This window comes from Sander lucioperca, chromosome 16, assembly GCF_008315115.2.
Source record: "Sander lucioperca isolate FBNREF2018 chromosome 16, SLUC_FBN_1.2, whole genome shotgun sequence".
Taxonomy (NCBI): domain Eukaryota; kingdom Metazoa; phylum Chordata; class Actinopteri; order Perciformes; family Percidae; genus Sander; species Sander lucioperca.
This window is the reverse complement of record NC_050188.1, coordinates 1334920-1347346: the sequence shown is the minus strand read 5'-3', so window position 1 is coordinate 1347346 and position 12427 is coordinate 1334920. Positions and strand designations below refer to the sequence as shown.

The 12427-nt window shown below is 40.8% G+C and overlaps 1 long non-coding RNA gene across 1 annotated transcript; it reads right to left on the bottom strand.

The window, feature by feature from the left end:
• Positions 1-231: 231 nt before the first annotated feature.
• Positions 232-11445, bottom strand: LOC116047780. The gene is made up of 3 exons (XR_004104473.2): positions 11346-11445; positions 1424-1518; positions 232-459 (listed from the first exon to the last, which is right to left on the bottom strand). It is a non-coding gene; the product is annotated as an uncharacterized LOC116047780 (long non-coding RNA).
• Positions 11446-12427: the final 982 nt, after the last annotated feature.

The following is a 12427-nucleotide window of genomic DNA, read 5'->3' as shown; positions in this document are numbered from 1 at the left end:
GAAAAAGCAAACAAATATGGATGCCTCACTTATCCTAAAAGACTATGGTCTTCAGGTGGGAGATTGTAAGAAATACAGCTGTCAAACAACTAACACAAATGCGTTGGTGTGGATCCTGTTGGAATTTTAGACCAGACTGAGGACATTTTATTAAATACTAGAATTAGTATCATTTCAATCAGGAGAGACTTTGTTTGCAGATATGCAAAATATTTATTGTACAAATGCATAATAAAAAGTACAGAGTCTTTGGAGATTAGACTCCATCGTTGTAATATATTTTTTTGAAGGGGTAGAGAAACAGGACATAACCCCTGATGGAGTCTAGACACTGGTGGCGGCGGAGAAGGAGACCGGAGACCAGACCGAAGGAGGCAACGTAGTGGTCAGCCGGAGGAAAAACGATGACCGGAGGCGGCAGGGGAGGTAGAGGGTTGAGCGCTTTGCCTGAAACGACAGCTGACAGTACACAGAGAGAAACAGATTTAAAGCAGAGTTGTAATGCTGTGATTGGTACTTGAATTTCATGACCAAGTCTGATTGGTTTAACTAAAGTGACGCCTCTAAACAGAAGAAAGAGTAGTGATTGGGTTATTTGACGTCTTCCTGAAAGAATTTGCGCTGAGCTTTATTAGACATGAAGCTGTTATGCTTCTGGTTTGGGAGTAGTAGAGTTTGGTGATATATATTTTGCCAACCAACTAATCCCATAAATAGACCAAAACCAGAAATGATTTGGACTACATTTACACGTGGCCGGCTATTTTCATAAACGGACATTTAGAACCTCTACGTTTTCAGAAAAGTGTTCGTTTACATGTACCCGTGTATATATGCTGTCAATGTCGTTAAGAGCATGCCACACCTGTAGGTGGCATTGTAACGAGAAGCTCAAGCCCATGTTAGCCAATCACAATCCCGAAAATAGCAACAACAGCAACGAATCACTTCCTCTTTCTCTCTCTCGGCTGCCTAAACCTTTGTCTCAGTTTACATGCAAACGTGCAAATGAAGTTTTCCAAAATCTCCACTTTGGCCGGAGTTTTTAGAAATAATCGTTTTCTGTGATAAAAACGGGGTTTTTGTGTAAATGAGAGGCCAAACCGCAGGAAAATATCTGCGTCTTCCCTTCGTGTAAACAGGGCCTTGATCCGGAGAACAAGTATTGTGTGTGTATCCAAAGCCTGATATATCTTATTCCTAGTTTATTTTGACTCAACCCCACATACACTGTCCGGCTGCCACAAATACTCAATAGAACACAAAAGGTAACACTTTACTTGAAGGTATCTACATAAGAGTGACAAGACACTGTCATGAACACATGACACTGTCATGACACATGCACCCTAACTCTAACCCTTATCCTTTTCTAAATGCTTTATTTTTCTACAGTACTATGAATGAAATGCAGTCAGTGTACCTCCACTGTATAAGAGCACAAAACGGCACATTCAGAACCTCCTTCCGCCTGAAGAGTGGAGAACAGTTTCACATCCTGAAGCCCCATCAGCTGATCTGAGAACGGAAATCATCTGTAGATATTTATAGTTATACACACACACACACACACACACACACACACACACACACACACACACACACACATACACACACAAACAACACACAAACTCAAACAAATTGGGGAGATCCCGTTGGGGGTGTGTGTGCGTGTGTCTGAAACAGAGTACACAGACAGAAAAGACTTTTAGTTGATTAAGTTAAAGGGGCTGTACTTAATATTCACAACATTAACAAATAGTTGCTATGTAAAGAAATAGCGTCCTGAGCAGAGAATGAAGTCACACTCTCTCTGTGTGTGTTGTAATCCGAGCTTCTCTGTTCTCCATTTTGATAGCCGGTCCGGCCGCCCGTGCATGTAAGTGCACCTGAGTGCCTTGTGCGTTGGTATTTGACGCCGAGGGCTGTGACAAAGCAACAAGTCCTCTAAACAGGGGTCTTCAACGTTTTTTAAGCCCAGGACTCCTTAACTGAAAGAGAAATGGAGCAGGGACCCCCCCCCTACTACATATATTGTATAAAATTAAGTAGTATTAAAATAGGGCCTACAAGAACTTGTAGGGCAGCCTAAAGCCTTTATGTACACATTTTTAGTGCATAGAATTCTAAGCTATAAGTGATATTTGTGCATGGCTACTTCAGTGACTACCTTACCTATGGGCCATCAATGTTTTTGTGTTTTTTTCCACCAAGAGGCTGATTTATATATTTGCTAGTAATATGTTGGCCTCATGTTAACCCTCCCGTTGTCCTCGGGTCAAATCTGACCCATTTTCAAAAAGTTTCTATATCAGAAATTTGGGTTTCTTTCAAACAAATTGTCAAAAAAAATAAGGTGGATGGTTTTGTACAACGTTCTTCAGAAGTAAAATAATTGATCAGTTCACTACATTTATTTAATTTGGGTGTTTTATTCAATTTTATGGCATTTGAAGAAACAAAAAACATCGGAAAAAGTAACAAAGAACTTCGGGAAAAGTGACAAAAGCACCAGGAAAATCGACAAAAGTGTGAGTGAGGTTTTAATTTTCAATTTTGACCCAGAAAAACTAAAAGTTACATGGTCAAGACATTTTAATTCTTTTTTTTTTTTTTTACTTTCCAAAAATGAACAATAATTTGAAGGCCCCCCTGCAGTAACTCTGAGGACACCCTAGGGATCCAGGACCCCCTGATGAAGATCTCTGCTCTAAACCATACAACGATATAGGTCGCATATTCCTACCCTCTAAAATGACCCACAGGAGCGTTTCATAAATTAGAGCCCCTAGCAGTGGGAGGAAGTACGTCACACAGGAGCGTTTTCCGTCATATCTAAACCAGAGAATGCTAAAGGTCACGGATGCATTTCGGCAACAGAACAGGACAACCCCGCTCTCCTGGGTGAAAGTCCTGTGTTTTGTTTTTTTTACCCAGTCCACCACGCCAACCTGCCTTGTACACACAATTTTGGCGCTCTTATACTTGGTCACCACTTCCTGCTTTGCTCCTGTCAAAAGTACTACAACCGCTAGAAGAGCAGTCACCATAAACATAGTGAGTTGTAATTGCTGGGTGGAAATAATTTACCTTAACACAAAATGTCTTCATTCACTACAGAAGTAACTCTAATCATATTATAATAACTCTTTTCATTTCATCTCATTATATTGTTTTCTTTACCCACGGTAACTATAAATGTGTAGAAAGATCAGAAGTGTTTAATGCAAGTTGTTGGAGCCACCCTACATTTTCTTATACCTACATGCATTTTCTAAAAACTTCTTTCAATAACTTCTTGATTCTACTTGACACTTCTTTCCTTATTAGACACTATAGTTCAAATGAGCCCTGCATGCACAGAAAACACCCCAAACCTTTACTTTGTATTTATAAATAAAAAAGTTACAATCTATATGACAGCAGCCGGAAAATTGAAATGTAAAAAAATGTAAAATCGGTGGTAGTTTTGTCAAAGTCTCACTGTAATAATGACGTCATTGGCTAATTGGTTGATTCTTAACATCCTGCTGCGGGAAGGTTTAATATGTCTGTGTGTGCTCCTGTTGTGTTTCAACAGAGAGGAAATCAGTTGCTTGTGTGTGTGTGTGTGTGTGTGTGTGTGTGTGTGTGTGTGTGTGTGTGTGTGTGTATGTATATGTGTGTGAGTGAGTTAGTAAGAATGTGTATATAATCAGTTGCCTGCTGTGTCATGACAGATAAGTGAATCCTGACTGACAATCAATGGAAACTGTTCATCCACAGAGTGCTGTTGGAAACAACATACTGCTGTCCTGACCCCCCCCCCACACACACACACACACACACACACACACACACACACACACACACACACACACACAAACTCACACACCAGACGCGAGCTCATTGATAAGAAAGTTGGTCTTATAATGCAATATTGAGCATCTGATCACACACAAGCACACAGTATCACTTGACTCCACACACACATCCCACTTCCTCCTGCCTGTACCCCCCCCCACACACACACACACACACACACACACACACGCACACATACACACACACACACACAAACACACGTCTGTTATCACAGTTACTGATACTTCTGTCTTCTGTTTAAGTGGAGAAACGTTGGGGAAAGTGTTTTTTACTCAAACGCACATGCACACACACACACACGCACACACACACACACACACACACACACACACACACACACACACACACACACACACACATACAGCAGTACTTGTTACTTTGGGGTCACCAGTCATCCAAGAGTCTCTTTTATCATGGATTGTGATGGACTGTGTGTGTGTGTGTGTGTGTGTGTGTGTGTGTGTGTGTGTGAGAGAGAGAGAGAGAGAGAGAGAGAGAGAGAGAGAGAGAGAGGGAGCAGGTAACTGCAGGCTGCTATACCATAGTAACCAAGATGACAGCTGTGGGACGATCAGTCTGGAAGCCTAAAAAAAAGTCAAGGCACAAACACAAAGCATCCATGCAGCTCTGATTCCCGTCACACTGATGCTTTTTTGGCAGTCTTGCTGTTACTAGGCAACGTGTAATCGACTGTCAGTCCCTCATGGGTTGATAACAATCAGCAGAGGCTACAGCTTGGTCCAGACCGAAATATCTCAACTACTGCCTATTGCCTATCTTTTTTTACAGCAACTATTGAATAAAGGCATAAAAATGCTCCAAAATACAAAAAATATATTATATCAGCCTCACGATGATGTTGCAACATGGAAAGATTTGACCTTTAAAAGTTCATAACAACATAACACAACATACAAAGCAATGACAGAAGGAGACACTTATTTTTCATTATTGTAAATTTTTTTTAATCATTTTTTGTCTATTTCTTATACAAAAGCAACACAATATTACCAGTCGTCAATCCGTGCTTGAGTTGACGCTGTGTTGTGCATGTTTATTGCACACCACAGTTAGGAGCACATGAACATGAGAGAGCTGATTAGGAAAACTCTACTATGCCTTCAGGGCCTTTAGAGATCATGCTGTTACTTTAAGAGCTGGGAGGAAGCTGCGCTGTCAGACTCCAAAAATTTCACTATACGGCTTTTTATACACATCGGTGTGATCTTGATTTGCATGACTTCTGCTGAAAATAAATCTATGAATACCACTGTTGCTGTCATGTCAAAGTGAACTGGGCAATGCAATTTTGAATGAACCAGTAAGTCTTCAATCAAAAGTTTGAGCTGGTTCAGAGTTGAATTCAGCAACAGACGCCAGGGTCCAGCATTTTCCACACTTAAGCTGTTATTAATAGAACAAGAGTCTACAGCTAGCTTGTGTCCCTGTGACACAGTACTTTGGGCAAAGTGGGGCTTTGTGCTGAATGCTATCGTTAACATGCTAACATGCTCACAATTACCATTATGCTGATGTTTAGCAGGTAATGGTCCCCATTTCAGTTTAGCGTGTTAGCATGCTTACAGTTGCTAATTAGCAATAATGTACAGCTGATGATGGACATGTCATTAATTTTGCAGCTTTTTGGTCATAAATTAAAGTCAGAAAATTAGAGTCATTAGGATTCATCCTCAGGGCACCATGAATGTCTGTACCAAATTGAATGGCAATCCATCCAATAGTTGTTGAGATATTTCACTAAAAATGACTTTTTATCTAGTGACCCTTCACCTGATCACTAGATAAAAAGTCAGGGGATCACCAAAGTCAGTTGGCTTTAATATTCATACATGAAAAGCATGAATGACAAGAGATCTGCCTGACACAAACCACTTCTCCATTTAATCAGCTCAAAATCTGCTCATTCATGCAACAGGAAAGGCAGCAAGAGGAAGAGGCCCCATCACCCCAATGCTCTCTCTTCCTCTTTCTGCTTAGTAAAAGAAAGTATAGGACATGGTGGACCCTGCATGTTGCAAGTGTTGAGAACTTGTTGCATGCAGACCGCAGGTCATACGTCTCCGTCTTTGAGAACACGCTGCAAAATCACCATTCATGTCAGCAGAGAGGTGTGTAGAGCAGTTCACAGGAACAATCGGCAGCGTTTTCCAAATTTAAAGAAACGCGTCTCCCTCATACAGCTGCAGTATGGCTCTCATACGTTCTTCACTTGTTTAGATTAGAGCTGAAGATATTTGCCCGGGGCGATGGGACCCGACGGTCTTGGTCTTAATTTCTATCATTTTACACGGGCTCGGGCCGGGCTCGGGCCAGGCTCGGGCTTTCGATTAGCGCGAAAATGGATGCTGAGAAGGTGAAACAGAGGCTGGCCTCTGGAGGACTTATTTTATTTCTTTGTTCCAACTTCCAAGTGGCCTATAGCCTACATTAGCCATGAATAAATTATGTTACAAAATTTATAAATTACTCATTCTTGACAAAAGGCAAAAGAGCTGTATGCCTGTGCACATTTGAATAATGCTGTAAACGCGTTCAGGCTTTTAAAAAGCTGTCAATCAAAATGTACTCGGGCCAAATTCTGTCGGGCTCGGGCCTTGTCTGGCCTAACTTTTAAGGCCTGATTACAGTTCTAGTCTAGATCGTCATACATAATGTTTATTTCGGACCCAACACATCTTTTTTTGTGCCAGATGCCGGACAGTTTTGTTACCAGGCTTTCGGACTGAAAACAGCTCTGAGGCTATGCTGGTGTGGGCATTCTACTGCTTCAGGTACAGTTGAGATAAGACGCAATCTGAAGAACGGTTTGAGTAATAGATTCACAAGTTAAAAGGTTTATCCCACGCCAACACAGTTTATAATAGTATCATACAGGATTTTACAACTAGGACAATTACCACAGCGACAATCATTCTCCATCTCAATGTGCACTTGTCCGCATTTGATTGGCCAATGCAGCGTGTTGTCGGTAAAGTTGAGCCAGATCCAACTTGGTCCAAGGTGGTCTCATTGAAATCACTGAGGGGGCTATGGTTTTTTGCCAATCTGAACAAGGCCTTAAAGTGGCTCGCAGCATGACGGTCCTGGGTTCAAACCCACCAGCCGGCTGGATTCAGTTGTTGTGGAGTTTGCATCTTCTCTCTTTGTCTGTGCATTTCCTCTTGGTGCTTCTGTTTCCAAACCACAGTCCAAAGGCATGCAGGTCAGTGACTCTAAATTGCCCGTAGCTACATAGAAATGATTGTGTGAACGGTTGTGTTAGCACTGTGATACACAGAAGACCTGGGTGTACTCTGGCTCGAGGCCCCTATAGAAAATGGCTGGATGGATTAAACTTGGAGTCCGAACCGCAAGATATATAGAGCTCAACAGTGACCGCCCACTTTTTGAACGTCTCTGGTTACGGAAGTGATTTTTTTCCCCATTCAATATCTCCATTGACGTTTCAGAAAATGCTTATATAAAGAGCCTATAAAAAGCCTGGAACCAAGCCAACCAGCTGCGAGATGATTCGTGACCATAAAACATTTAATTTGGCGCAAAAAAAAAACGCAAAAAAGGGCAAAGGTACAAGATTTTCTGTATAACGGTCATAGACTTTAGTGGTGGCAGCTCACTACAGCCATTCACAAATGAATGGGATTTTTACTTCTATAACCACTGCTCTATAGAGATCTGTTGAAAAATTAATTAATTATCTCTGATGTGTTTTAAATCTGAAACACGAAATTACTGGAAAAACAAAATGACTCAAAAAATGAATTAAGCATCTCGAGGACCTGTTTGTACATGTGTGTACATTTCGGGCCTGTGGGTAATGTGTAATATCACCAGAGTGTAAAAATTTAATTTTCCCCTTAGGGGTCAATAAAGTATGTCTTCTTCGTCTACATTTTTCTGCATTGAATTTCAATCAACGACTTCCTGTTCCTGTGTGTCTAACAGTGGGCTGGTGGCCAGATTTTAAGTTTTTTTCCCAACTGAAAAAAGTTTCTTGGGAGGACGCAAAAGTATTTATTAAAATGTTTTTTTCACCCATCTATTTTTTTCTCCTTCCCCTTAGGGGCTCAGCACATGTCAGAGCACTTAGGGGCCATCCACACGGAGACGGTTTTTGGTGCATACGCACATGTTTAGCATCGTTTGGGCCCGTCGTCCACACAAATCCAGTAAACACACTGCCTGAAAACGCACTTTTTTGAAACCTGGTCCCAGGGTGAAAAAATTCGAAAACGGCTCCCTTTTGGCTTCGTTTGGACAGCGAAGCCGCATACTTATCGTATCGATGATGTCATCGCCACACCCCTCGACCTCTTACCCGCGGCCACTGACACACACGACTGCGGTGAAGCTATAAGCGAGCATATCCCATCTCCATGGTCAAACAAGCTCACTTCATCTAAATACTTGTCTAAATAAATGTCTCTGCTCCCTGACACTTCCCTCTGCTCTGCCGGTCCTGGATTCTACACAAGATATATTGCTAACGTTATGTAGCTAACGTTAAACATCGCTAAAGCAGCTACGTTACATTAACGTTAGCTGCTATGGTTATCTGTTTATAAAGTGGAAGTAGACAATTTATCAACTAGCTAGCTAATCTGTCTGCTTATCAACTCCTTGAACGGATTATAGTAACTTTTAGCACGGCTTATTGTAGAAAGGCTACTGCAAGAAAAACGTGTAGATTATCAAAAAGACATTAGATCATTGATGTTTGTTTGACTGCCGATGTTAGCTAGTTAGCAGAGCTAACATTAGCTAGCGCGCTCCAATCATGTCCGATGGCAGACAGAATTGCAAAATAAAAAGCAATCCAACAGCACATTATACAATGTAAACAAAGACACGTTTTCTTGTGGCGGCCTTTATAAAATGAGCAGTGGTGAAAGTTATTATAGTCCATGGACGTATTAAGCGTTAGTCTAGCTGGTCATGTTATGATGGGAAGTGGAAGTGACGATGCTCTTCTCCGTTTTTTGGTGTATTTCTGTAGCAGAAACAGCGCCGCCTATAGGCCTGGAATATGAAGTAGCTCGTTGAGTCATTTACAAGTGGATCCGTTTGGACGCAACTATTCTTGAAACGAATCCAGGGAAGACGGGTAAAAAAAAGATCGTTTTGGTACGTGTGGACGTGGCCTTAAGCTCTGACATTAAGGGACATTTCTTTTTTTCTTTCCCATAGAAATTTCTCTGACATTTGCTCCTGATAGAACTTTGTAATGTTTGTGGTTTAATGAAATCATTTGTCTTTAGAAGATTATTGTGATGACATTTCACGGTACATTTTTTAAGAACAGAAGCCAACAGTGATCATCGAACCGCTGCCGGCTTCAGAGTGAGTGATCCCCCGCCAGCTGAGCAACCGGCCTGCCCCACTTATGGTACAGTCATTCAATTACACTGCTCCTATTGTCACTCGGCCAACATTGTACACAGACATAAACAAAATACACTGTCCTATTGAGCTGTAACGAATCCCCTGCAGGCCTCTGAACACACAGTCACAGATGCTCCTTTGTGTGATCGAACACTCGTTCAGCCCTGTGGAGAGATTTTTTTCTGTGTCTCATCACATGTCTGTTTTTATGGTTGGTTATTATATTATTTAGGGAAGGAGCTCCAGGACGTTTTAATGTCACGCTTTCTGGCACATCTCAGTTTGGGAATATTTGGTCTCAAGATCCATTAATTGTTTATTTCGATTTAATACTTGAGTGGACACTGTACTGTAGCTGGGAAGAGTGAATCCTTTGGTTTGGAAAGACCTTGATACAACTTTTTAAAGAACAATGCATGTTTCAATTAATAAATAATAAGAATAATTATATATATACATATATAATTATTAATATATATATATATATATATATATATATATATATATATATATATATATATATATATATATATATACATACATATTTATTTATTTTTCCCAGAAATGTTCATTATTTTTACACCAGTATTGATCCAGGCTTGGCATGCTCCTGTGATTTGAAATAGGAGACAGGGAAAGCAGAACAATGTCTTAGGATAATAACAGGCAGTTAGCCATGACATTTTTACCAAATGATCAATGGTATTCTTTACCTCTGTCACTGGTTTTCTGCTCAATTGTAATGTCTAGCTGATCTGTTCCAAAGTGTTGGACAACAAGTTTATCCAATAGTGATCTTCGCTTAAGCAGATTTAGTTTGACTGTCAGGAACTGGTGCCGGCTCCATCGTGTTGTTGCCTCAACTCTTGTTTCAGTTCACGTTCACGCGTAGGCTGTCAATCACCCATTAAATCACTACGGGGGAGACTTGGGGCAGAGTGGTCTGGATCCGGCGCCTGATGTCAGGCTTTGCCCCTCACTTTCCGCTCACTATGTATTGCTGTTCTTAAAATCCCTTTGCTACAGGAAACTACAACAAACTTTTGAGCTAGCGAGCTACACACTGAAAATGGCAAGTTTTGAAGAAAATTTGGATCGTGCAACAAGACAGGCCTGCTTTGTTTTTTTCGGGGAATGATTGTAAAGATTTACAAAGAATATGTTTACGGCATTTACTCTCTAACTGGGACGTTTTGGGACTGATTGGTGGGATTGCTGTGGACGTAGTACACTTGGCGATACACTGGTGTATCCAGCTAATTTAAAGAGCTCACGTTACTGTATTGTGTGAACATTTAACTTCATTTATTATTGTACGTGGCGTTTTCATTTGCGGGGTGGAAATGTTCCACCAAAACAAGTTCCTTCCCGAGACTATTTTGCAGAGCTGCCGTTGCTGCGTCTGGATGATTGGGATTGGTTTAAAGAAATGCAAACAACCCAGAGCGTTTTTTTTCTACTATCCCAGAATGCATGTGTGGTGAAGCCAGACCTTACTCCAAAGTGCTTTAGAGATAGGTCTGACATAGCGAATCTAGGGACGGAGAGGATCTGCTCCCCTAGTCCTATCTGTTTATCAGACAGAGCAAGCTGCACGTGCAACCTATTAATGATTGTGTGGAAGTGTCAATCCCATCATCACATTTCTTGTTGTTTGTTGCCAGCAACCTCCACAAAGGAAAAAATCTATTTGCATTGCAGTCGTAGCTTTCAGTTAATTTTATTACATAAAATGCATTGTGAGCTACTCACTGACCGCACAATTTTAAACATGGAATGAAAATAATGAACAAATAAAATTATTTAATAAAAATTAATTAATTTTGATGTAGAGCAGCAGGAGGGGCGGCGCCCTCTATGGGTCAACTGCCACTGCCATTATCACATAAACATAATCACATTTAAGTTCTCAACTACTGAGAGATGAACTTTCGTGAAATAAAAGTATTTTGAAATGGAAATAAATGTTTATGCTATTGAGTGCACATACTGTAGAAACAGACAGGTCTATTCTCAGCCAATAAGGCAGGCATGTGGACATACAGATGTGAAAAGAACAAGATGTCGTCGAGGCTTACCACATTTTTTGGAGCCGGCAGCTTACCGACGTTCCCTGAAACTGGAACTGTGGAAGATTCTAGGAAACTTCAGGGACAAACCAGGAGGAGCAGGAGGAGGAGGAGGAGGAGGAGGTGGAAGAGTGGAAACAGGGCGGGAGATCAGGGTTAGTGTGGTGGAGTGGTGTTATAGAGGACTTTATTTTTAGGACTACAAGAAGAAAGAGACGGAGAGTGAGAAAGAAATGCAGAAAGAAATTGCTTTATCTTTATTATTATAAATATTTATACATCTGAGCATTTCAGCAGATTTCTCTGTTTGAAGTCCTTGATATTGTCCTGATGATGCTCCGCTGTAACTTCATGCATCACACAGTTGAACTTTTGAATATATTTTTGAACAAAACAAACACTGTGGCTTTTTTCGTCCATCGTATGTATGTTGTTGTTTCTCTTCCACATCATGGGTCTGAAGAGAGTAATCACCAGATCTCCTTTATCCTCTTTCTTCTCTTTGTAAATAAATCTATAATCTCATCCATTACAATAGAAGCACTCAGGGTTCAAAATTAGCACCATCAACTAGCCAAATGCATGGTGAAATATGCATGTGGCTGGTAGATTTGCTTCACTCATCAGCCAAAAAAACAATGGCAATCTATTGAGTGGCTGGTAAAACTGGCTGGTGGATGAAAAAAGTTAATTTTGAACACTGGAAGCACTATAGGGAATGGATCCTTTAATGACCAGTGAACAGGAGGAATGGTTACAGCAAGAAAAACCTGTTTCAGTGTTCACATGGGCACTGTACTATTGTTTTAAGACAAACGTTCAAAACCAATTCTTTTATTTTTGCGACACACAAAACATTCCGAATTAATGGAAAGTGCCCTTTCTTGTCCAGAATGTATTCATTGCTGCTTCATCTCTGCCCTGAGCTCACATCAGAGGGACACTGAAGAGAGTCTTCTTTTCTTTGTTTTTGTCTTTGGAGGACGGCATTTAAAACATGTCCAACATCAGCTGATACCAATAAAGGACAAGGACATACTCACACACACTCTCTCTCACACACTCACACACACACACACACACACACACAA